This window comes from Macaca fascicularis, chromosome 2, assembly GCF_037993035.2.
Source record: "Macaca fascicularis isolate 582-1 chromosome 2, T2T-MFA8v1.1".
NCBI classification, from domain to species: domain Eukaryota; kingdom Metazoa; phylum Chordata; class Mammalia; order Primates; family Cercopithecidae; genus Macaca; species Macaca fascicularis.
The window spans coordinates 136,564,698-136,588,058 of NC_088376.1; the positions used below are offsets into that span (position 1 = coordinate 136,564,698).

At 41.2% G+C, this 23,361-nt stretch overlaps 1 protein-coding gene and 1 long non-coding RNA gene across 8 annotated transcripts in view; one reads left to right on the forward strand and one right to left on the reverse strand.

Annotated features, from left to right (window-relative positions):
* The window catches only part of PDZRN3 (PDZ domain containing ring finger 3), a 239,773-nt gene that overhangs the window by 131,749 nt on the left and 84,663 nt on the right, over positions 1-23,361 (reverse strand). The window lies entirely within an intron of this gene.
* Positions 6,377-22,372, forward strand: LOC123571801 (uncharacterized). Of its 3 annotated transcripts, XR_010584561.2 has the most exons (4): positions 6,377-6,841; positions 13,749-13,876; positions 14,076-14,124; positions 21,100-21,412. It is a non-coding gene; the product is annotated as an uncharacterized lncRNA (long non-coding RNA). The 3 variants fall into 3 exon arrangements; XR_010584562.2 differs by lacking the exon at positions 14,076-14,124 and having other exon boundaries at positions 21,100-22,372; XR_012431364.1 differs by lacking the exon at positions 13,749-13,876 and having other exon boundaries at positions 21,100-22,372.

The following is a 23,361-nucleotide window of genomic DNA, read 5'->3' on the forward strand; positions in this document are numbered from 1 at the left end:
TGAATACACAAATATACTTAAATTCCTACATTTTCAGTAAATATATGACATAAGAAATTTCAACCAATAGGTCTGAATCTTCTATATTTTGCATGTCTCATCAGGCACCTAGCCAATGGTTGAGGGCTGATCTTCTGATTTGCCTTCCTGGTTGACCAGTGCTGGTTCTGTAACCCAATTAACTATCAGAATTCCAAGCAATGAACTATCTAAGCTTGCTGGTTTCATCCTGGTGGAAATGAACATAATCTTGAGCTAAAATTTTACAGTTGTGGTCCAACAATGACAGATACCAACAAAGGCTTACTATGTTCCAGGTACAAAGATAAGCATTTCACCTGCATAATCTCATTTAGCACTTAACAGTTCTGTACCGGAGATATTATCTATAAACCCGTTTTACAGATGAGGAAACAAACTCAGCTAGATTACAAAGTGAGAAAGCAATGGAAGCCATATCTAAATCTAGTATTTGTGACTATAAAGCAAAATCCCCCTATACTGTTTTCTAACATGAATAACCACTTCCACCCCAATAATTTACCTCTACAGATTCATTGGTGGTACAGAAACAAAGGGCTCCAAGGACACAAAAGCCTAGGTGTCCTTTTCTGACTAGGTAATTGGGTGAGAGCCTCCTTTTCCACCAAAAATCAGCCCTGCTTAAACACCTAGAAATAAATGTGCTTCTCTCCCAACTCCAAAAACTTCCTATAAGGAAATGACCTCATCCACACATTACAGAATCTCTATTTCAAATGTAACTCCACCCAGTATGTTTTAAAGATGGATTTCCACAGAAAAGCAGAGCCCAGTATATATCTAGATCATACTCTGGAAATCAGCTCTCAGCTCCATTTTTTCCTTTCCAAAAGCATAGCTCTGGACAATTATATTGCAGAGATGAAATCAAGACTTACAGCTAAATTTTGTTATCTATAACTGTTAGAACCATTTTCACATGGATTTCAATCAAATTTTAAGTAAATAATGCATGGGTGAGAAGTCCTTTTAAAAAGCATAAAATAAAAACAAGACACAACCAGTCCTATGCACATACTTAAAACAATAGTCCCCAAAGTTTAACTACTGCTCATTTTTAATGTATCCTTTCAGATAAAAGCATATACCAGTATAGAGATCTCATTTTAAGAAATAACTTCTATAAATGCTTGCCACAAAGTTTGAAGATCTGTCCAAATGAGGGTTTGGAGCTCTACTTCATTCTTTTTAATAGGGCTTCCTGCTGTGTAGATGTGTTGTTATTTAACATGTATCTTGTTTCTAATTTGGGAAGAAGGGATATATTGTGGTGGTGTGGGTTTTCCATTGCATAATGTTACAAGTAGTATTCTTGTGTGCATGTATGTGTGCCTGTATACATACATATCTTGGCATATTCTTTTGTGATTACATCCACAATATAGATGATGGAATTTATTAGCCAGACAGAACGAACATTTTAATGATATTGCCAAAAGCTGAACCAATGTAAACTCCCACCAACAGTTTATGAGTGCTTATGTCAACACATCCATCAATGTTGCCTATTATCCGACCATTACATCTTTGCCAACATCATTTGGTTGTGCATTTTCTTAATTATGAATGAAGTTGAGTACATTTTCACATGTTTATTGATTATATTCTTAGCTTACTTTTCTATTGGGTAGTGTGTCTTTATCCTTGACAGGTAGAAAAACGTTAAGAAAGGAGAAAATTAGCCCTTCATCTGCTCTTACCAGTTTGTTAATTTTTTTTGCCATATGTAAGTTTTAAATTTTTATATAGTCAAATGACCAATCTTTTTCTTTATGGTTTCTGGGTAGGCTGGATAAAAAATAGAATTAGATTCAGACCTATAAATAGGCACCCATGAAAAATGTAAAAACAACCCTGGCCAAAATTATCCTCAAGTTCTGACATTTAAAACAAACACTCCAGAAAACGTTTACACGTGTTACAGGACACGGAGTCCTGGACACCTGCCCAAAGCTTCTACAGATCCATTTATGGTCTTGGTCTGGTGCTGGCTGTGCTCATGTGCCGACGGAATGGGCTATGAAGAGCTTTTCGGGTCAAGGCAAACACTACGATGGAAAATGAGGACTAGGCGCTGTGCGGGGTTATCACAGCCATGCTGAGGTTTTGGTGGCCCTCCTCAATCCTGGTAACCCAAATCCCATCACTATAGGGAGAATACAAAGTGCTTATTTCACTTCCTATCTGGGGAGAGTACTCGTGGTCTACCACCAAGGGCATGCTGAAACAGTCCGAACATCTGAAAGGAGGTATGTGTGCGTTTACCCTATCACAGGTGGCCACATGTGGAAGGATGGAAAGCTGATACAGTGGAAAGATCCACACTTAAATTCCAGATCCTCCATTTCCTAGCCTTGTAACTTTGGCTAACTTGGTTAACCTGTATAATTTATACATGTGACTAACTTTTGGCAAGTTATAATACAATTCAGAACAAATCACAGTCTCTTTTACATTTATAAGCCTAGTTTGCCAAGGATTTTCCAAACAGGTCTTCTTTCTATGTGACAAAAGCTATGCTGGTCATGTTTCTATGTGAAACAGCTCTCAACACGACATTGCATAATTATTGAGAGCTCTTTGGCACCTAAAATTTACTTACAGAAGAATAGATACTAAGTAAACAAAAGCCCTCAAAGTTAATGTCACAGTGAGGCTTAGGCCCGAAAGGATGCTAAGAGATTCTTTAAAACGCTGAATGAAATGTACACAAGAGAATATTCTCAAAATGGCAGACAGGAAACTAGAGGATATTTGTAGAATCTGTAGCAATGGCAACCAAAATATTCAGTATGCCATATAGTTGAATCCATATCTGTAATTTACACATCTGCTTTGAAAATGGCTTCATATTTTGCAAGCAAGATGATGTGGAGTTTCTGTAATGTATAATACTTTGGTAGTACGTTTTGCACACTGAAATATTTTCCAGCATCAAAATTATAAATGGGTTAAGACAAAAACAGCTGACCTCACGTGGACGACTAAAATAAGTTTCTTTGATGTGGGATACCATGCAGATAGGGCAACTATAACTATTAAGTCCTTCAGGTCAAAGCAAAGAATACACATTAAGTCTTTCGAGTCAAAGCAAAGAATACACATAACTGGAGATGAAAAGAGTATGACCATCCTCAAAAAATTAAAAATAGAAGTACCATATGATTCAGCAACTCCACTTGTGGGTATATACCCAAAAGAATGGAAAGCAGGGTCTTGAAGAGATATTTGTATGCCCACATTCATAGTGGCGTTATTCACAATAGTCCAAAGGTAGAAGCAACCCAAGTGTTCATTTAGTGGATGAATGGATAAACAAAATGTGATATACAATGTCATATTATTTAGCCTTAAAAAGAAAGGAAATTCTGATACATGCTACAACATGGAAGAACGTTGAGGACCTTATACTAAGTGAAATAAGCCAGTCATAAAAAGACAAATCCTGTGTGATACCAACTAGGCGGTATCTAAAGGAGTCAAATTCAAGTGGCAGGAAGGAGAATGGTGGTTGCCATGGGCTGGGGGAAGGGAAAATAGGTAATTATTGTTTAACAGACACTGTTTTGGTTTGAGATGATAAAAAATTCAGGACATGGATAATGGCAAAGGTTGTACAATGATATGAATGTACTTAATGCCACTGAATTGTATACTTAAAAATGGTTAAGGTAGTACATTTTATGTTATTTATATTTTACCACAATTTTTTTTAAAAACTTAGAAAAGACGGAGCTGTACCTAATTTCTCAGTTTGCTTGGGCTGCTATAACATAATACCATAGTCTGGGTGGCTTATAAACAACAGAAATTTATTTTCACAGTTCCAGAGGCTGAGAACTCCAAGATGAAGGCATGGAAGATGCAGTGTCTGGTGAGGGCCTGCTTCCCAGTTCATAGATGGTGCCTTCTGTCTTCACAGGGTGGAAAAGACTATGCAATTCTCTGGGGCCACCTTTACAATCACTAATCCCATTCATGAAGGCAGAGTTGTCATGGCCTAATCACTTCCCCAAAGCCCCACGTCCTAACACCATCACTGTGGAGATGGGGTTTCAACCCATAAATGTTGTGGGAGCACTAATATCCAGCCCATAGCACCTACACAGTGAGGTTCCCTGAGGAAACAGGTGACATACTTAAGATGAATCAGGTTTACTTGCAAAGTGGGTGCAGAGGGCAAAATGTGCTTGGAAGAGGTGCAGTGAGTTCAGGAAACTTCCCTCCACAGCCACAGCCCGTATGAGACCACCTTGAAGGGAGAGACCCCAACCTCACTTTTCTACTTCACGCTGATCTCCTCCCACTGGTCACACCCACCTGGAAGCCAGGGAGCACTGGCTGATGGAGTCCCCTGAGCAGACAGTAGGGTGGGAAAGAGTGGCTGTGAAGAGCAAGGAGATTCAGCAAAATGTATGCATGCCAGCATAAAGAGGAGGCCAGAACATACAGCTGAATGAAAAACAGCAAGCTGTGGAACAGGAGGTCCAGTATGATGTGATTCACGGTTAGGAGGAGGGGGAAATACCAGCATGAAGGCTATTTTCTACCAGCAAACTCAGAATAGAGTCTAAAAGGGATATATACCAAACTGACAGGAGTGTTAACTTCTGGGGCAAAGATGAGACAAAGAAGGAACTTTAGACTAATCTGTAGTGTTTCAAATTCTTCCACGAGGAATGTGTTTGTGGGCTTCAGGGAGAGTTCAATATTAATTTAAAAAGAGTAAGTAAAATCATTAATTGTTTCTATAAAATGGAGATACCTCCAGCTTTTGCAAAATCGGGTTAGGCAGCCCATGTCCAGGCATGTCCTGGAAGCCCTAAGTGAGTAAAGAGTCGTAACAGAAAAAACATCAAGTAATGTCAAGCTCTGGCTATACCAGTGGTTCTCAAAGTGTGTTCCCCAGATTAGCAGCATCACATCACCTGGGAACGTGATAGGAAGGCAGATTATCATACCTGACCCCAGAACTACAGATTCAGAAACCCTGGGATTGTCTACCAGGGAGAGGGTCATATGTGAAGTGGTGGGACAGGAGTCTAAGGCCAAGAATTGCTAGACCTTATGGGCCAGAGCTGCCACAGACAGCAGTACAGGCTGTACAATGCTCCTACAACTGTAGGAGGTGTTATTCACAGACTATGATGAGAATGGTGTTCCTTGGGGTGGCGCAGTGCAAAATCTGTATCCCATACCTGTCAGCCCTTAAAGCAGTGGGGAACACAGAAGAGTATTAAGCAGGCAGATGACATCATCAGGTTTGCATATGGAAAGACACCCCTGGCACTCTGCTTAGAGAAGAAAGAGGTAACAGAGAGCTACATCCAACTGCTTTGTCTCCTATATACCTTTGGGGCTGCTAATTAGCTAGGTCAAGAGTAAACTAGGCCGGGTGTGGTGGCTCACACCTGTAATACCAGCACTTTGGGAGGCTGAGGTGGGAGGACTGTTTGAGCCTAGGAGTTCAAGAGGAGCCTGGGCAACATGGTGAGGCCTTGTCTCTACCAAAAATGAAAAAACAGTTGGGTGTGGTGGCGTGCGCCTGTGTTCCCAGCAACTTGGGAGGCTGAGGCAGGAGGATGGCTTAAGCCCGGGAAGTTAAGGCTATAGTGAGCCAAGATTCCACCACTACATGTTCCCATCTGGCCAACAGAGCAAGACCCTGTGACAACAACAACAACAAAAAGAGTGAACTAAAGTAAAAGACTCTTTGAATGGAATCCAAGTTGTCTTAACAGCCCAACCCTGAATCCAGGCCTCCAGATACTTGGGTCTTAATTAGCAGAGGGGTGGGAAAAGGAAAAAGGAGGACGATGAAAGACTCCCAAGTCCGACATTACATGCATGTCTGTACACACACAAGCACACACACACAGAAAAAAATGAAGGCGGGGTGGGGGGAGCAGGGGCAAGCAGGTGTTGATGAGGAAGAGGTGAGCACCTTGGGCAGGTAGTTTGAGGAAGAAACCTGAAGCTGGGGGCAGGTCTGACTGGCAATACTGATTCAAAAGCCATCAGCACCCAGATGGTAATACAAGCAAGGATAAGATCATTCAAGGTGTGTGTAAACACTGGAAAATCAGTGGGCTGAGGCCAGAGCCCTAGAGAACCTCTATATTTAAGAACAGGAGCTAGCAAAGGAACGTGTTGCACATGGCTTGGAAGCTAGGCAGCTGGAAAAGGCCAGCAGGAATACAACCAAAGAACTCTTGGCATGGCAGAGCCCAGGATTTAATTCAAGTGAGACGTGTCAGCAAGAGAAAAAGGAGGAGACAAGCACGGGGAAGTGCTGCCAATGTATGTTTTCCCTCAGGAGCACTGGGCTGCCAGCGGACTCTTTAAACGGGTCGGTGTGCGTGCCACTCTGTCAGCACCCCTCCTCTGCTCAGCCTGCAGAAAGACTTCATGCTATGGACATCTTTTCTGGGGCCAGTGCACAGCCCTCCAGTCCCCCATTAACTCTCATTTTGAGGAGCTGAGATCAGCTGAGGAAAGCTTCGCCAAGCTTCAGAGCATCAAAATGTGCATTTGGGAGGGGTAGGCAGGCAGATGGCGCCAGATTAAAAAGATGCTGGGCTCGCTCGCTGCTCTGAGGTCTCTGAATTGCCTCCAGCACGGCAGTGTGGAATCAGGAACTCCATCATATGACCTAAAAACTTGTGAGTCTCTCCAAAAAGACTTAGCTCGCTACAAGATACTGAAGGGGATTGAGATGCACTTCCAGAGGTCCTGAGATTCTAGAAGCCCAGCATCCACCAGATGCCTGCTGAAGCTGATGGCTGCTGCACACTCTGCTGTAAGTCTAAAGCATTTTGCATATTGCATTGTAATTGCTTTTTTTTTTTTTTTAACCTCTTCCACCCTACAATGCCTCTTCAAGTAGACTGCAGAACCTCTAGACAAAAATTTGTCTTGTCTCTGTATCTTTCCTGCCCAAATTGGGGCTGTCATGCAGTAGCAGGCCCTCAGAAATGTTTGTTAAATACCTGTTGTCATGGGGAAGGACGATTTGTAGAAGCAGTGGTTGCATGCACCTCTCCCTCTCTGTTTTGTCGAAGTTCTAAGACTTCAGTGTAGTGAGCAGGGTTGACAAACTACAGCCTGTGAGCCAAATCTGGCCCATGGGCTGTTTCTGTAAGGCTTATAGGCTTTTCAGTGGTTGAAATAATAATATTTTATGACGTGAAAATTATATGAAATTCAAATTTCACTGTTCATAAATCAAGTTTTATTGAAACACAGACACACCCATTCACTTTCATCTTGTCGACGGCTGCTTTCATGCCATGTCAGTAGTGTTGAGTAGTTCCGACAGAGATAGCATAACCCACAGAGTCTAAAATATTGACTCACTGGCCCTTTAAAGAAGTATGCTGGCCCCTGATCGACAGCAACACTAAATGTGGAGATATACATGAGATATACATCCAAATATGATCTTCCTCACAAGTGGAATTCTTTTTAATTTAACTTTTAGACTTTCCAGTTACTGACATAAAAATGAGAGACATTTTAACTTACCTTGGGGGCATAAGCATCAAAACATGGTAGTGCCGTAAAGTGAGCAGGCTGTGCACTCCTCAGAAGGGTCTGCCTTTATCACCATGCTATGACAATGTCTAACAAGTTACTTACGTTCTAGGCCTTAGTCTCCTTGGCAGTAAAAGGTGCACAATGGTAAGACTTCAGAAATTTGATGTGAGAATTAAATACACTGAGTTTTTAACCTCTTAACCTGGTATCTGACCTCCTGGAAGCACCCGATAAATGGAACTACAATAATTTTCCTCTTTGTTTTTGGAGGAATATTTCACTTTACAGAAGATTTGTTCTTGGCCTCCCAAAGTGCTGGGATTATAGCCATAAGCCACCATGCCTTGTCAAAAGGAAGAGATATTTGAAAGAGAGAAACAATTCTCATTATTTAGAGATGACATAATTTGGTCTTTAATAGTTGTACCTAACATGAATTACTTGTATCAGTCTGCAGTTTTTATGTTTTATGACAAAATTGGAATTACTACTCTAGGACATAGCTGTTAACTATCAATTCACTCAAACCTCGATGATGTGTGTATAAATGGAAAGTTATGACAGCACAGGATGTTCTAGCCAATGAAATATGACAAGAAAAATACAATAAAAGGAAGAGTTTTTTGTTTTGTTTTGTTTTGTTTTTTTGAGATGGAGTCTCGCTCTGTCGCCCAGGTTGGAGTGCAGTGGCACAATCTTGGCTCACTGCAACCTCCACCTCCCTGGTTGAAGTGATTCTCCTGCCTTGGCCTCCTGAGTAGCTGGGACTATAGGCATGCACCACCACACCCAGCTAATTTTTGTACTTTTAGTAGAGATGGGATTTCACTATGTTGGCCAGGCTGGTCTAAAATTCCTGACCTCAGGTGATCCACTCACCTTGGGCTCCCAAAGTGCTGGAATTATAGGCATAAGCCACCATGCCGGGCCAAAAGGGAGAGAGATTTGAAAGAGAGAAACAATTCTCGTTATTTAGAGATGACATAATGGACTACCTTAAGAAACTTTAGAATAAATTATAATACCATTTGTTTAAATAGTCACAAATTACAATAGCTATGTATGTATGTACACATATTAATATATACACATACATACAAATACACACATTTATGCACATAAAATATCAAACAACAAAAGCATTGTATAGTGATTCTCTACAGGAAGAAAAAAACACAATGTTTTACTGAGGGTCACAAGGAAAGTTATGAAAGACTATGAATTATAGCACTTCAAATAAGTGAAAAATATGACCACAAAAACAGAAGAGTTGGTTAAAGGCCTGAAGAAAAATATGGTGGCACAACTACAGGGATGGAAGGGCTTCAGAAGACAAGCATCAACCTCAGTGTTACACAGCAGGAAAGCAGACAGCCCTCCCATTGCTCAGATGTCCTTGGCCACTGCTTTCTGGAAGCTGCATTCATTTAGGAATGAACAGATGCAACTGGCAGAAAGGAGGCAGAAGGCTTTTCAAAAAGCAGCAGGAAATGAACAAGTAGAGAACGCATTCACTGAGACCCTGGCAAAGGATCCAAAGAGTTCTGTAAAAGGAGTTCAGAGCCTGGGAGTCAATTTATTGGATTTGCAAAAATCAGTAATGGATAGTTTCAGTGAAATGAAATATTTCTTACAAGCAGATACCACAGGGCATGCTTACACTTCCCCAGGACCTCTCCCTTCACAAGGGCCTGTATTCTGGGTATTTGGGAAACATTTGGACTTTTACTATTTAATATAGAGCCCTGCAAAAAAGAAGCCATGGCAAGATACCATCATCCTTTTTAATAGTCAAGGCTGTAAATATATCAAAGAATTTTGGAGACTAGCAGACAATCTAGCTGCAAACTTAAAACAAGTTGAGGCTTAATTTACGTAAAGTAAAATACAAAACTCCTTTCTCCTAAAGATATTCATAGTAAGTCTTTAAAAAAGCTTAAAAACCACAGTGATGCATATTACCACCAGCAATCTGAAGGAAATCACAGGGAGATTTCAAGTTCCCTCTGAGTAACAAATTAGCCTCTCTGAACAGATCAAGTTCAAGTTCGGAAAAAATAGCGACCTCTGAAAGCACAGGCTTTGACTGCTGTGGGCCACTCATCACAGGCTGCCTGTACTGCAAGCGGCATGGTCAGGTGTGCCCTTGGAGATCAGAAAGCCTTTTTATTAAAAATGAAAGAGAACTTGGTTTTCTCTTGCTGCTTTGATGTGAGATCAACAATTTCTAATAAAAGAGATTTTTTTTTTTCCCCCTAGACAGGGCTACAGACCAGAAATCTATGTTTAAAAGGGCATGTTTTCATTGGCAAGCTCCAGTTTAATTAATTTCGATTTATAAAGGAGTAGCAAAGGTTAGTGACATTGTTACCCAGGCATGCAAATTAAAAGTGAACATAATCCTAGTTTAAATTTTGGGAAAATATTCAGTGTGTCTCAGGAGGTGAAACATACCACAGAAGCACATGAAAGATGGAAGATAATATATGAAAATCATAGATATGATAAATTATATATTATAAATATATTTATAATGAAATATATGTATTTATATAAATAAAATTATATATATAATCTATATAATTTTTAAAATATTGCCTCCTATGGCAGAGTCAAAAGGTATGGGTAGGTACTAGAAGAAAGGCTTTTCATAAAATCTTTTCTGGTGGTTTCCATGATGTGGCTCTGTTAAAAGCAAAGCAAATAAATTAACATTCATTAATTTTATGCATAGCATGTTCCAGCATTTATAATAACTGCTTTTTTGAGGGCTTCCTTGCTCATAGTTATAATTTTGTTAAGTCATATATATATATGTGGAGGAATGCCATGTTTTATGAACACATGTCAGTTTCTAAGGAATCAAGCCCCATAAAAGACCACTGAGGAAATATTTGGAGGCAGAACTCAAAACTTCTCCTTCCTTCTGTTTTCCCACATTTGGGAGAAGGGAGAGGATTTGTGAAATGTGGCCACTTATAGGCATTCAAGAAAAGGCTGAATCTCTTTCATGTTCATAAATTTGAACATATGTAACAAAATAGAGAAGGCACTAAATCCAGAGAGGCAGCTGCAGAGTCCTCCTTCCAAATGATTGGGAATACGTTTTAAGCTCAAAGTATTCTTTACCAATAACCACGTGCACTCATGATGAGCAGCTACTCTATTTGAGCCCCTGGTATCCAGATTTTTCCCATCTCTAGGCTCACACATGGTGTTCCCCCTGCCAAGGCAAGGCATGTTGCTCCCTACTTTTTGCCTCCTGCATTTTCTGGGTCTCACCCCTTCAGCGAGGGCTTCCCGCATTCGCCAGTCTCACATGGTTTTTTTCCTTGCTTGTTTCTCTCATCTCATCCTGTCCCTTTCCTTCATGGCACTTAGCTATGCATTGTCTTTACGTTTGCTTCACTTCTGTCCTTTCCCCACTGGATTGCGAGTTTCCTGAGGGCAGGGACCCTCTGTGTCAGTAGAGCCAGACATCAGGATGTCATGGTGAAAATACAGGCTTTAGAGGTAGACTGTCCGGTCCCAATCTCAGCTCTGCTGTGCACAGGCTATATGATCTCAGCAAGTTACTGAACCTCTCTGGGTGGTAGTTTCTTCATCTTAAGTGGATGTAGGGTTCATATTACCTACCTCATGTTTTTTCTATGCTTAAAATCAAAAGTGATGATGCAAGAAAAGCACTTAATATGCTCTCTGGTACATAATAAGCCCTTCGTCAAATGAGCACTATTATTATTCACCACTGTGTATCTAATGCCATCCACAGCCTCAATACTAAAAGATGCTGAATAAGTAGTCATTAAATCAATTTACTTATATATTCATAATTATATCAGAGTATTCTCACACCAACCCATAAAGCATCCCCATATCCATTCCACAGATAAGGAACTAGAGAGCTGGAGACTTCTGTTTTCTAAGCCCCAGCCTCGCCAGCATAAACTCAGAACATTATCTCCATTACATCTCTCCTGTCAGGTTTTCACATCAACTTTGCATCCAGGAGGAGTCAGAAACAAACTACAATATATCTATGAAGAACAAATCTGTAGCCATGAAACAAAAGCTTATTCAATTATGAACTGAGGACATACAGACGGAGTGATGTGGAGAATGTGCATATTCTCCAGTCCTGTCCCATAAATTCTTTGAGTTTTAGTTTCCCCCACCCGCCCCCAGACAGTCTCAGTCTGTCGCACAGGCTGGAGTGCAGTGGTGTGATCTCGACTCACTGCAACCTCCACTGCCTGGGTTCAAGCAAGCTTCCTGGCTCAGCCTCCCAAGTAGCTGGGACTATAGGCGTCTGCCACCATGCCCAGCTAATTTTTTTTTTGAGATGGAGTTTCGTTCTTGTCACCCAGGCTGGAGTGCAATAGCATGATCTTGGCTCACTGCAACCTCCGCCTCCTGGGTTCAAGCGGTTCTCCTGCCTCAGCCTCCTGAGTAGCTGGAATTACAGGTGCTCATCACCATGCCCAGCTAATTTTTTGTATTTTTAGTAGGTTTCACCATGTTGGCCAGGCTGGTCTCAAACTCCCGACCTCAGGTGATTCACCTGCCTTGGCCTCCCAAAGTGCTAGGATTACAGGAGTAAGCCACCACGCCCGGCTGAGTCTTAGTTTTTACCTTCTGTGAAATGGGGACAATATAAGCTTCCTGATGCACAGTGGTAAGGACGAAAGGAGATGATATATGGAGAAGGCCTCATGCAGGGATTGGCATCAAGTAGGTGCTCAGTAAAAGCCAGCTTGTGTTAACTCACTTCCTATCCTCTGCACAGGATATGAACCAGTAAATGGTTTTTAAGGCCACAAGTTATACTCCATCCTAGATCTTACCAATTCAGTATTGAAAATCCATTAGACACGGATATCTTGCTTTCATAGTAAAGGGCAGCTAAAATGCTGAGGTCCTTGAGTGTGCAGTAGATATTAGGTTAGGCAATTCTTTCTAAAAGTTTCTAATTTCTATTATGATAAAATATGAAGAATCAAAAACTCCATCTGTACTAGAATCTGACTGTCAGCCTCACTATTTCCAATTCTTAAATCTAGGACATGAAAAAAAAAATCATACATTTTGAGTTGTTCTCAGAATTCTCAGGTCTATGAATAAAGTTGTTTCAGGGAAAGTGGCTGTCTTTCTTTGAGCTATTTAAAGTGGTCTATCTAATTATGAAAAGAATTTGCCCATTCCTAATAGTAGAAAGACTCATTTTCCAGAACTCTGGTTAATGTGGGCTCAGCATTGTTGAAAGAAGGACAAGAGGAATCCTAAATAATCACTTTTCATGTCATGTCCCAGACCACCCAGAAAGACCACTTGACCTAAAAACCAAAGGATGGAAATAAACCCCTATTTACTCAGATTAGGCAAAACACGAACAGAGAACTCTTATCCCATGATGAGCAGATGTTCATTGGCTCCATTCACGAGGTCTCTCTGTGCTGGCACAGCCAAAAGCCCGCCGGCTTATGTCCGCACACAAGAAACCTGGACAAATCACTCTTGCTGACACTCAGAAGTATGGAGGTCAAGGTCAAAAAACAGTGGGCTCAGAGGTCAAGGGCTGCTCCCCCAGACTAAAGAGACTGAGGGCTGGATGGCTGCTTATTACTGACGTGGTTGCCTTGGATCTCTCCACCTTAGACCTGCCTGGGATGTAGGTATTTTGAGCAGCTGGCTTTAAAAACCTTCCAACACCCAGTCCTGCTTTATCTGGTGTGCCAGGAAGGCTATTATCCTCACTGAAGGCCAGGGGAAGCTTCTTAAGGAGTCTCGAGGTTACCAGTGTAGAGAAAAACATTTCAATGGGAAGAATGGCCAATGGAGGCAAGCAATCATCCATGAAGATTAGACAAATCACGCAATATCCAGTGGAGCACTGTTAAAGTTAGAGTAACGTTACCAAAAGAAAACATGGCCCAGTTTTAGCCCAAGGGAGACTCTTGGGGATAAACTGTCAAGAATAAACAACTGACTCAGAAAGAGGATGATCTTTTATATGCAATTATGAAGTAATAAGGTTGATTTCAAATTCTGCTAATTTAAACATTAAATGCTATTCGTCACTCTATTTCCAGTTGGATTTTAATTATATTCACAGCATAATAGGGCCATGTTGTGAAGATCAAAAAAAGTAACAAAATGAACCATTTTTACAGGATGGTGAAACAGCATGAACTAGATTGCAGGATTGGATATAGGTGAAGAATTTCTTAACTTGTACAATCTGGTACTGAGGACTGTGCATCGATGCTTTTTGGAGTGGAGGAAGAAGGGGAATGGCAAGGTAAGGTGGACACATTTAGTCCTAAGAATCTTTTGTGGGAAACACACACACACACACACACAGAGCAAACCTTGTAAAAAAAGATCACTAACCCAAAGGTTAGTGGAGATAAAACTTGCTGATCACCCTGTTTTCCAAAATCACTCTGACAAGGTTAATGTATACTTATAAATATTTCGTTTTGTGTCCCCATGGCTAGGACTGTGGAGCAAGGATTTGGAACTGTGGCCCATGTGTGCAAATAAAAAGTAAGCACCTCTGCTGGAAAAAATCTTATACTCTGCCTTTCTACATAAGCTAGATTTTCTTCACTATCTTCTAAACATGGACTAAGAAATCTCAAGAGGTCAGATATCTAGCTTCTTGTTTAGTAGCTGCGGGGAAAGAGACTGTGCAAGTGTCTGGTGCCGGCACCCCTGCCACTGGCATGTGCTTGTCCCAATGCATTAAGACAAAACTGTACTAAGCCAGGGCAAACAAACACCTGCCTCTATCTAGGGCTGTAAACAGGTGGCCTGAGGTTTCTCTGCTACATGCTCTTCACTGCCCACAGTCCCCACCCCTCCCTATGGCTTTATACCCCTGCTACGGTGAGAAAGTTTGCACTGCCACCTTTGGGACTCCTTCTGCCTCATTGCACCCTAGTATGGCTCAGATAATTCATTTCTAATTGAAGCCAGCAAATACTGGCTTTCTATCATCTGCAAAGCACTTTGTTAAGCAAAAGGGCTATGGGAGGGTGGGGCGAGGAAATCACAGAAACAGTAAAATAAAGCTGGTTATCAAGGTGATGGCAAGGGGCTGGATAGAAAGATAAGAAATCTGTTTCAAAGTGCCTGTGTCCAACTACATCGTCTTGATTGACTTACTCATGAACTCCCTCAAACAAACCAAAAACAAACATCAGTCAGGCTGGGTTGAGTCTAGGTTCTGCCACTTCTTTAAACGCACATATCAGGCAAGTCATTTAATTTCACTATGCCTCAGGTTCCTCATCTATAAACAGGAGAGAGTAACAGTCCCTTTCTTATAGGATGGTTGTAAAAATTGTATGCATTAATGCACAGCAAGCCCTCAGAATAGTACCTGGCAAGTGTAAGCATTCCATAAATGTTAGCTGTCACCATCATCATCAACATTATTAGCATGATTTTACTTCTTACCCATTCATGTAATCATAATTTCTTAAACTCTGATAACCATTACAAAAGCCCAATGCAAAGCCACAGAACACAAATTCACGTTCCCCTCTGGGGGTTAAATTTTGGCCTCACCACAGTGGTTCTGTTGATATGAATTCTTTATCAGCTTGAAGTTAATGCTGGAATGCTAGAACAATGACCACAAAGATGTCTAGAGAGATCTGGTTCTTTTACTGAGCAGTGTAGACACTTTTTATGACTTAACACTCTTGCAATAAAAATTAAGTGGTTACATAAGACCACTACCAAATGACAAAACCACGATTATGTACTGGCTCCCTACAAAATCCTTCACAGAAATGGATATTAGTTGAGAACTTAACATGAATAACCACAGTATCAACGACAACATATTCAAGTTTTTATGAAAACCGAGGCAATTCTTGGCGCTTTGAGAATTTTTTTTTAAATCAAAGTAACCATTAAAGTGATTTCGTAAAAAGTCCTGATGTACCTGGTTATGCTAAATTCGGGCCAAATATGAGAACAAAACTGTAAATGGCATTCATAGCTGAATGTAGTCTCTTAAACTGTGGTAAGAACAATACAGATCAAATGTTCTTCTGTTATTTATTTATTTTTTAAAGTAAATTTAAACCAGAAAGTTTGAATTTATTTCTTAGGAAGAAAATCAGGAAACTGTTTGGTTTCTATTCATTTCTTATGTACCTCAAAATGTAATTGATCAAAACTTTGAATTTTAAGAAAGAGATGTCATTAATTCGTTCAATGGACCAGAATATTAATTGACAACTCTGTAACTTTGTTGCAACAAATTTAGCAGGTTATGATGAAGATCAGATAAGGGACAAAGCTCTGAAGAACGCCAGATAAATTGAAAAGATTATTAGTTGACTATAATTTCTAATTATCTTTACTTTATCAAGAGTGCTGGCCGGGCACAGTGGCTCACGCCTGTAATCCCAGCACTTTGGGAGGCAGAGGTAGGTGGATCCCGAGGTCAGGAGATTGAGACCATCCTGGTTAAACACAGTGAAACCCCATTTCTATTAAAAATACAAAAACAATTAGCTGGGCGTGGTGGTGGGCACCTGTAGTCCCTCGGGAGGCTGAGGCAGGAGAATGGAGTGAACCCAGGAGGCAGAGCTTGCAGTGAGCCAAGACTGCATCATCACTGCACTTCCAGCCTGGATGACAGAGCGAGGCTTCGTCTCAAAAAAAAAAAAAAAAAAAAGAGTGCTAACATTGTCCCAAAAGGTGTTGGAAAATGAACTATCCTGTTTGTTTTGAATCAAATGAATCCTGCCTTTCTCCCTGGCTTCTCCACAGTCAGTCATGTGTCCTATTCTACTGATGCTATTTCCCTAATCTTCCCTTGTTCATATCTCTTTCATAACCACGTTTGCCTGTGTTACACTTGAGGATGACTTGGGTTTGTATCTATCACTGTGCTCCATGGCTGGTTAGAGTGGCTGATCTTTCTTCCTGACCCAGTGTCCCAATCCCCTTCCCAAATACTACTTCTGATTAGTAGCTACCAAAGCTGCATTCTCAATCAAAGAGGTAGCCTCCTCCTTGGAAGGAGGCGTCTCTCCTTCAGTCAGGGGTGTGCAAGGGACTGCCTTCCTGGTCCAGAGACAAACATATCTCAAGGCAAACATGTAACTTCCCAAATTCCTGATGCTACACACAGAAAATACACACATTGGCTCACTGAGTCTAATCAGCCTAATGTCTAGACCAAGTGTCATCAACACTTTAGCTGTATTCAGGGTTCAGACAGAAACAAGGAGGAGGGAAGTGAACCCAGCATACACATCTCCACCCAACGGAAGCAGCCACTTGCAGCCCCTGCCGATAGCTGGCCCTTTGAGGACTCAGGGGGAGGTAGAGTGTTGCATAAAATAATGCCAAAACTCTAGACTTCTCTGTAAAAGTCTCCCAATTTTGAATCACTGGCAACAAATTCCAATTTTATTTATTTATTTTTTTTTTTGTGAGATGCAGTCTCGCTCTGTCGCCCAGGCTGAAGTGCAGTGGCACAATCTCGGCTCACTGCAAGCTCTGCCTCCCGGGTCCACGCCATTCTCCTGCCTCAGCCTCCCGAGTAGCTGGGACTACAGGTGCCCACCACCACGCCCAGCTAATTTTTTTGTATTTTTAGTAGAGATGGGGTTCCACCATATTAGCCAGTATGGTCTCGATCTCCTGACCTCGTGATCGCCCTCCCCTCCCAAAGTGCTGGGATTACAGGCGTGAGCCACCGCGCCCGGCCAAATTCCAAGCACTTTTAAACACAGTGTTAGTTCAACAAAACTCTTCTTTGGTGACGTTCAGCTGAAGCCTACCAATTGTGGAGATAACACTCAAACAAGGTCAGGATACCTGAGTAATAATTTCCGTCTCTCCAGCTTTGCAAACATAAACAACAAATAATGAGCGCCTACTGTGCGCCAGGCATTGTGCTGATGGCATTCCTCATGTCATCTCACTTTGATCCTCATTACACACTCACTGTGATATTGTTACTTCTGGCAAACACATGAAAAAAGGTGCTTAGAAAAGACCTTGTCTTAAGTTTTCACAGCCCGGCAGCAGCAGGATTGGAATTTGGGTTTGCATGACTTTAAGATCTACCTGTTTTCCACTAAACAACCTGAATTGCATGTAGAAACAACCAAGAACAAAGATGATCTCGCAGAAAGGGCATGTTCAGTCCTGGGAGAGTAAGTGAAGTGGCATTACAGATCTCCATGTTATTTGCTGGGGGCATATATTGCCACGGCTGTTGTTTAGAGGGTTAATGGTCTATTGCGGTAATCTAAGAAGTGAGAAATTTGATCTCATTTCAAATTTATCATTCAGCCCTTCAGTGTAGTGATTGCTGGCTAGAGTGTTACTGACCAGAAGAATCTAGAAATCTAGCCACTAACTGCATTCACAAACAAAACTGCTACTAAAAATCATAGTTTAAAAAAGGCAAACCCAGAAACTCTTTGAGAAGTCCTTAACTCAATGGGTCTTTATGTCCATTGGTTTCACATTTAACAAGTTGATTTTAATCTGATTATGTCAACATCAAAGACAGGAAAAAATATTCAACATCAAATGGATCAGAAATGAAGCATTTTACAAAAGAAGTCTAATAACCTCATCTAGCAATCTCTCTTAATTAAGTTAACTTAATCAAGTTTCCATATTCTTTAATGCTTATTTTTGGCAAAAGTTAAGGCAAAAGCAACTGAATCCCAAATTAGTGCACAGGCCAGCTGCAATTTTTACTTGCCTTAATTTTGCTTGATGATTAAGCCATTGAGGAGGATATAACTTCCTCCCAAAACTTCTACCTCTATCCACTTAAATCTTTTCAAAAACAAATTTCAATTATTTATAGAGCTGTAGAATCACCACAATTTTAAATCACGTATCCATCTTTTTTATTTTCAACTCCAAATACAATAATTGAAAAAATATCTATCCATGGCATATTAGAAACTCAAAAGGCTTTAAAAAATTGTTTTTGTTTCAAAATTTTGTAACAGGAGGGGCCTAGGAAATTATCTTGGGGACATATCCCATATAACAGACTATCCACCAAATATCCACAGTAACCACCACTATCTTTGTGAAGTCATCAGTTGCCCCTGCATCTGAAGTGGGAGGGTCTTACAAGGTGTAATACACAAAGTAAGAAACCCAGGATAGAGAAAGCAAAGAAATCAGCTATAGATGGTGTTACTGGGTGTTGTACTCTGCTCTTTGTGTTCCTTCACTGAGTATCAGCCTCATTTTCTCCCCTCTGCGTGCAGGTTACCTCTTCAGTGAGGTTAGTCTGGCCACCCTATGCCAAATAGCACATCTGATTCCAACTCTCTAGTCCTTACCCCCAAACTCCCTACCCCCACTCCCCTTTCTTCATTTTTTATTGTATCACTTAGTACCACCGGATGTCTTATATGTCGATTTGGCAGTTATTATTTTCTATTTACAACTTATTTTCTATTTATTCCCCCATTAAAATGCAGATCCATGAGGACTGAACTTTTGACTCTTTTGCTTACTATTGAGTCCCCAACATTTAATAATTAACAGATATTTTTTGAATAATTTACAAGTGAGCAAATGATCGATCATTAACTGTCACACCCACTAGAAGGTAAATGCTTCAGAAGCAGGGCTCTTGCTTGTCTCAGTCTTTCCTCTAACCCCACAATACCTGCAACAATTCCCAGCACATAGCAATGAAGGGCTGAATCAGTGGGTGAATGAGTGACTTCCTCTTGTCTATTCTGAAGCTATGCTAATTCCATTGGCAGTAATATTCTATGTTCAGTCAAGATTCCAATGGAGGTTAAAATCTGTCTCTCTTTTTTTGAATTTGGGACATCCCCACACCTTTGGAAGTGAATTTTACAGCTAGTGCATCTCATATTATGTGTTGATTTTTATTATTTTAACTCTTAGAGTTCTGGTGAAAGGAGCAGACTCATTCCAGTAGTTTCTTGGAATGGAATGCTTATAGAAAGGAATATGTTCACAGGAACTAATGACCAGATCTCAGGAGGTTCAGAAAACCATGGGTCAAGATTTACAAGGGGTCCGTGAGCCAGCAGGAACCCCTAGGTCTTGCTTCGGCAGTACTGCCTTTCTTAAGCTCCTGTTCTGCTCCACTTTTCACAGATTTCCTGTTCTTCTCTTCACATCTTGTAGATAACATCTTTTGACACTGATGATTCTAAGACACCTTTATGGAACTGAGGCTCAGAAAAGAGGGTAGATGCCATTTCTGTCTAATAGTTTGCTATCCGGTCTTCAAAAAACTTCTGGTTTACAAAGGATAGCACTGAGCAAGTCACTCTTGTGCCCTGTCGAGTGCAGTAGCTTGTATTATTTATTGCTCAATCAATTTGCTGCCCCTCCCTGTGGGAAGATGAAACTTCCCTGCCCTGCTGATGTCAGACTTCATCCTGTCACTTGTTAATGTAATATGCCTTGTGAAGTCATCGGTTGCCCCTTCAGGGGGGTTAAGGCTAAGGACCATCACCTGGGTCTGCCATGTTGTCTTTTCCTTCTGCCTTAACACCAGCAATGACCCAGGTGGCAGGTTGCCCCTTTAGCCTGGGTTCTAGAAAGCTAATGACATGGAACAGAGCAGCTGCTGACCCAAAATGGAAATATATCAAGAGCAAGAATATATTATTGTTGCAGGTCTCTGAAATTTTCCAAGTTGTTTGTTATTGCAGCAGAGCTTAGTCTAAGCAGAACAATACAGTGACAATCATTTTGTGATGATCATGCATTTCTTCACACTCCAATATATTATCAAGATATGCAAATAAGGACCTGGAAATGCCCTAACAGTATCCAAGGCTTCCTCTCTCTACACCTGAATGGAGACTTAACTGGAGCATCAGTAATACAAACGCCCAGTAACAGCAAAGGCAAAGATTTGTCAGCCAAGCCGTGGGCTATTGGTACCCCTATCCCTATTCCCAAAGCTTAAAGTAAAAGCAAAGGCTCTAGAGAAAATAAAAGCAAACACATGTCCATAGAGCTATCTTTTTGGGGAGAGAGTATCTTGTGAAAGTTTCACCTGACAGTTCACATGGGCTGACTACAGAGTGAAAACAAGTCAAGTTCCATTTAGGTCCATAATTACAGTAATTGCACGCTTATAACCTGCATTTCCTAAACTGTCATTCTCCAGTCCTGTTGTTACATATGGTGTAAATCTTGCCCATAATGTACACCTTGAAGGTGATTGTAGAATACCATTTATTATGCACCCACATGCATGGGATATTGCACAGACAAGCAAAGCAGACTCTAGCTATGCCCTGAAGTAACTTGGCTTAGGAATTAACTGCAGGTAAAGAGAAATTCTACAAGGATTTGGATTTGGGGTTTCTCTGTAATTATATATTATGTAACACCAAAGTAAAAGGAAAATATGATATGATTTAGACAGGTCCCCTTAACACACACAAACAATAAATGTGATTGAGCTACAACAACAACAACAACAACCCCAAGGAATGTAACTGTAATTTCTTTCTTTAGGATGTAACCTCTGCTCATGGTAATAAATACAAAGGTCTCTGCCACTGCACTCCACTGTAAGCCATTTCTAATAGGTCTTGGCATCTACTATCTTTAATGGCTCCAAGGAACCAGCTGCGCATCCCAGAGATGTTGAAAGCTTCATTACATTGAATTAATACAAGAATGAGCATTCTGATTCCAGTGCTCCATTCCATACTCTCCTGGAGTCCTTGTAGCCTGCCTGCAAGAGGAGTTGACAGGATGGAAATGGTGGAGAAGTTCCCACAATGGGATCCCCAGAGGTACTGCTTGTGGCAGTCCAGAGCCTACCCTGACGACCCAGGCATCACTGCCGCTAAGGCAGACACCCTGAGGATGTGGCTTTGCTGGCACGACAGGTATGTGTGTCATTTTGGAGCATCTGTCATGTCCACTGAAAAAAAATACACAGAGGCACATCTGAAACCTCTGCCCCTTCCCAAAGATTTCCAGCTGCTTCTAATCTGGAGCATGGAGAACTTATTTTAAGAAACAAAGGCTTCTTTAAACCAATATACATAATTTAGAGACTGAAAGGAAGGCCATGTGTCTAGAATGCCACACGTGTTATTCAGCTGTCCTGGTCCTTAAGTCCCACATGGTGGTAGGTCTCTACCCAAGGGAAAGAGGTTTTCCACATTCAAGAACCACTGCATCAGAGACGAGAAAGGAAATGGATGCTGAGGGAAATATGATCAAGTGGCTTTACTTCTTTTAGGTGGTGGGTGTTGCAGAGGTGGGATCTTATTCTCTCTGTTTGTGGAGAATTTCTCCTGTATTGTAAGAGTTGTTTTCGTTGCATATAATCCAGGCTCATTGGAGAGGCCTCGTATTTTGTACTCAGACTGAAAATTATGTCTGAGAGGCCCAGTGGCTATGACCCTCTGCCCTGGTCCTCAACAGGAAAGCTAGGGCAGAGACTGCTAATGCTCACTGATGCTGCTCTGGGCTCTGAGCTCAATTCAGCCTTCAGTCTCTCTTGCATTTGGCTGGGGGTCAGGTAACAGAGTTCTGGCCAATAGAATGTGAACGGATGCGATGTACACCACTCCTGAGCCTGCCCCATAAAAATCTCCCCTGTTGGATCTTCATTCTCTTTCCAAGTGGAAAGATTCAGAGGTCCTAGGGAAGGCGGGGCCACAGAGGGAAGAAGACTGTGTTCCTGAATCCTTGCAAAGAACAGAGCCCTTGCCCTGATGAACTGTATTTGGCCCTTGACTTGAACAAGTAATAAATATTGTGTTAAGCCTCTGAAGTGTTACGGTTGTTCGTTACAACAGTTAACCTACTCTAATAAGGGTGAAAAATTTGCTTTATTTGACCAGGTGGCTTAAACCTGTGACACTAATCAGTCTAGTATTTGGAAATGTGTTGATACTTGGCATCGACAATTCCCAGGCAAGGGCCTCAACTATCCACCTTCTATGGAATGTTCTGAAATTACAGACAGTACTAGTTAGTGAAAGGCCAATATGACCTGTTATCTTTTTTTTTTTTTTTTTGAGATGGAGTCTTATTCTGTCACTCAGGCTGGAGTGCAGTGGTGCCATCTCAGCTCACTGCAGCCTCCATCTCCTGGGCTCAAGCAATTCTTCTGCCTCAGCCTCTCGAGTAGTGGGGGTTATAGGCCTGCACCACCACACCCGGCTGACTTTTGTATTTATTTTTTTAGTAAAGATGGAGTTTCACTGTGTCGGCCAGGCTGGTCTCGAACTCCTGACCTCAAATGATTCACCTGCCTCAGCCTCCTGAAGTGCTGGGATTACAGGCGTGAGTCGCTGCACCCAGCCCAACTGTTACCTTCTTTAAGAAATGATGGGAGGCCTTTCTTCCAGGTATGATGGTCAATATCAGCACCCAGTTTAATGTTCTAACAGGGATTTCTGGACCAAAATGACTCTTTAATGCTCTGTCACATCTCGAGTGGGCATGATCATAGACTCCATGGAGCACATTTACAACTGGGAACACAAAGTCTGTTCACTTGACCCAGGCCTGGGCCATTACCTGAAGATTAGGACACCCAATGATACATTCCACTTTAATTTTACACTTCAGACTTCTAGGAGTCTTGCATCTGTTTTCCAGCAGCCACAAAAGACATTCTCTAATTACTTCTGAATGAAAAACAGAGACTTTTAATTTTCTTGCAGAGAACATGCATGCACTACATACACTTTAAGTACACTGTGGTTGTCTCATTTTCTGTAAATACTGTACTTTTCCTTACTGGCAAAGAAG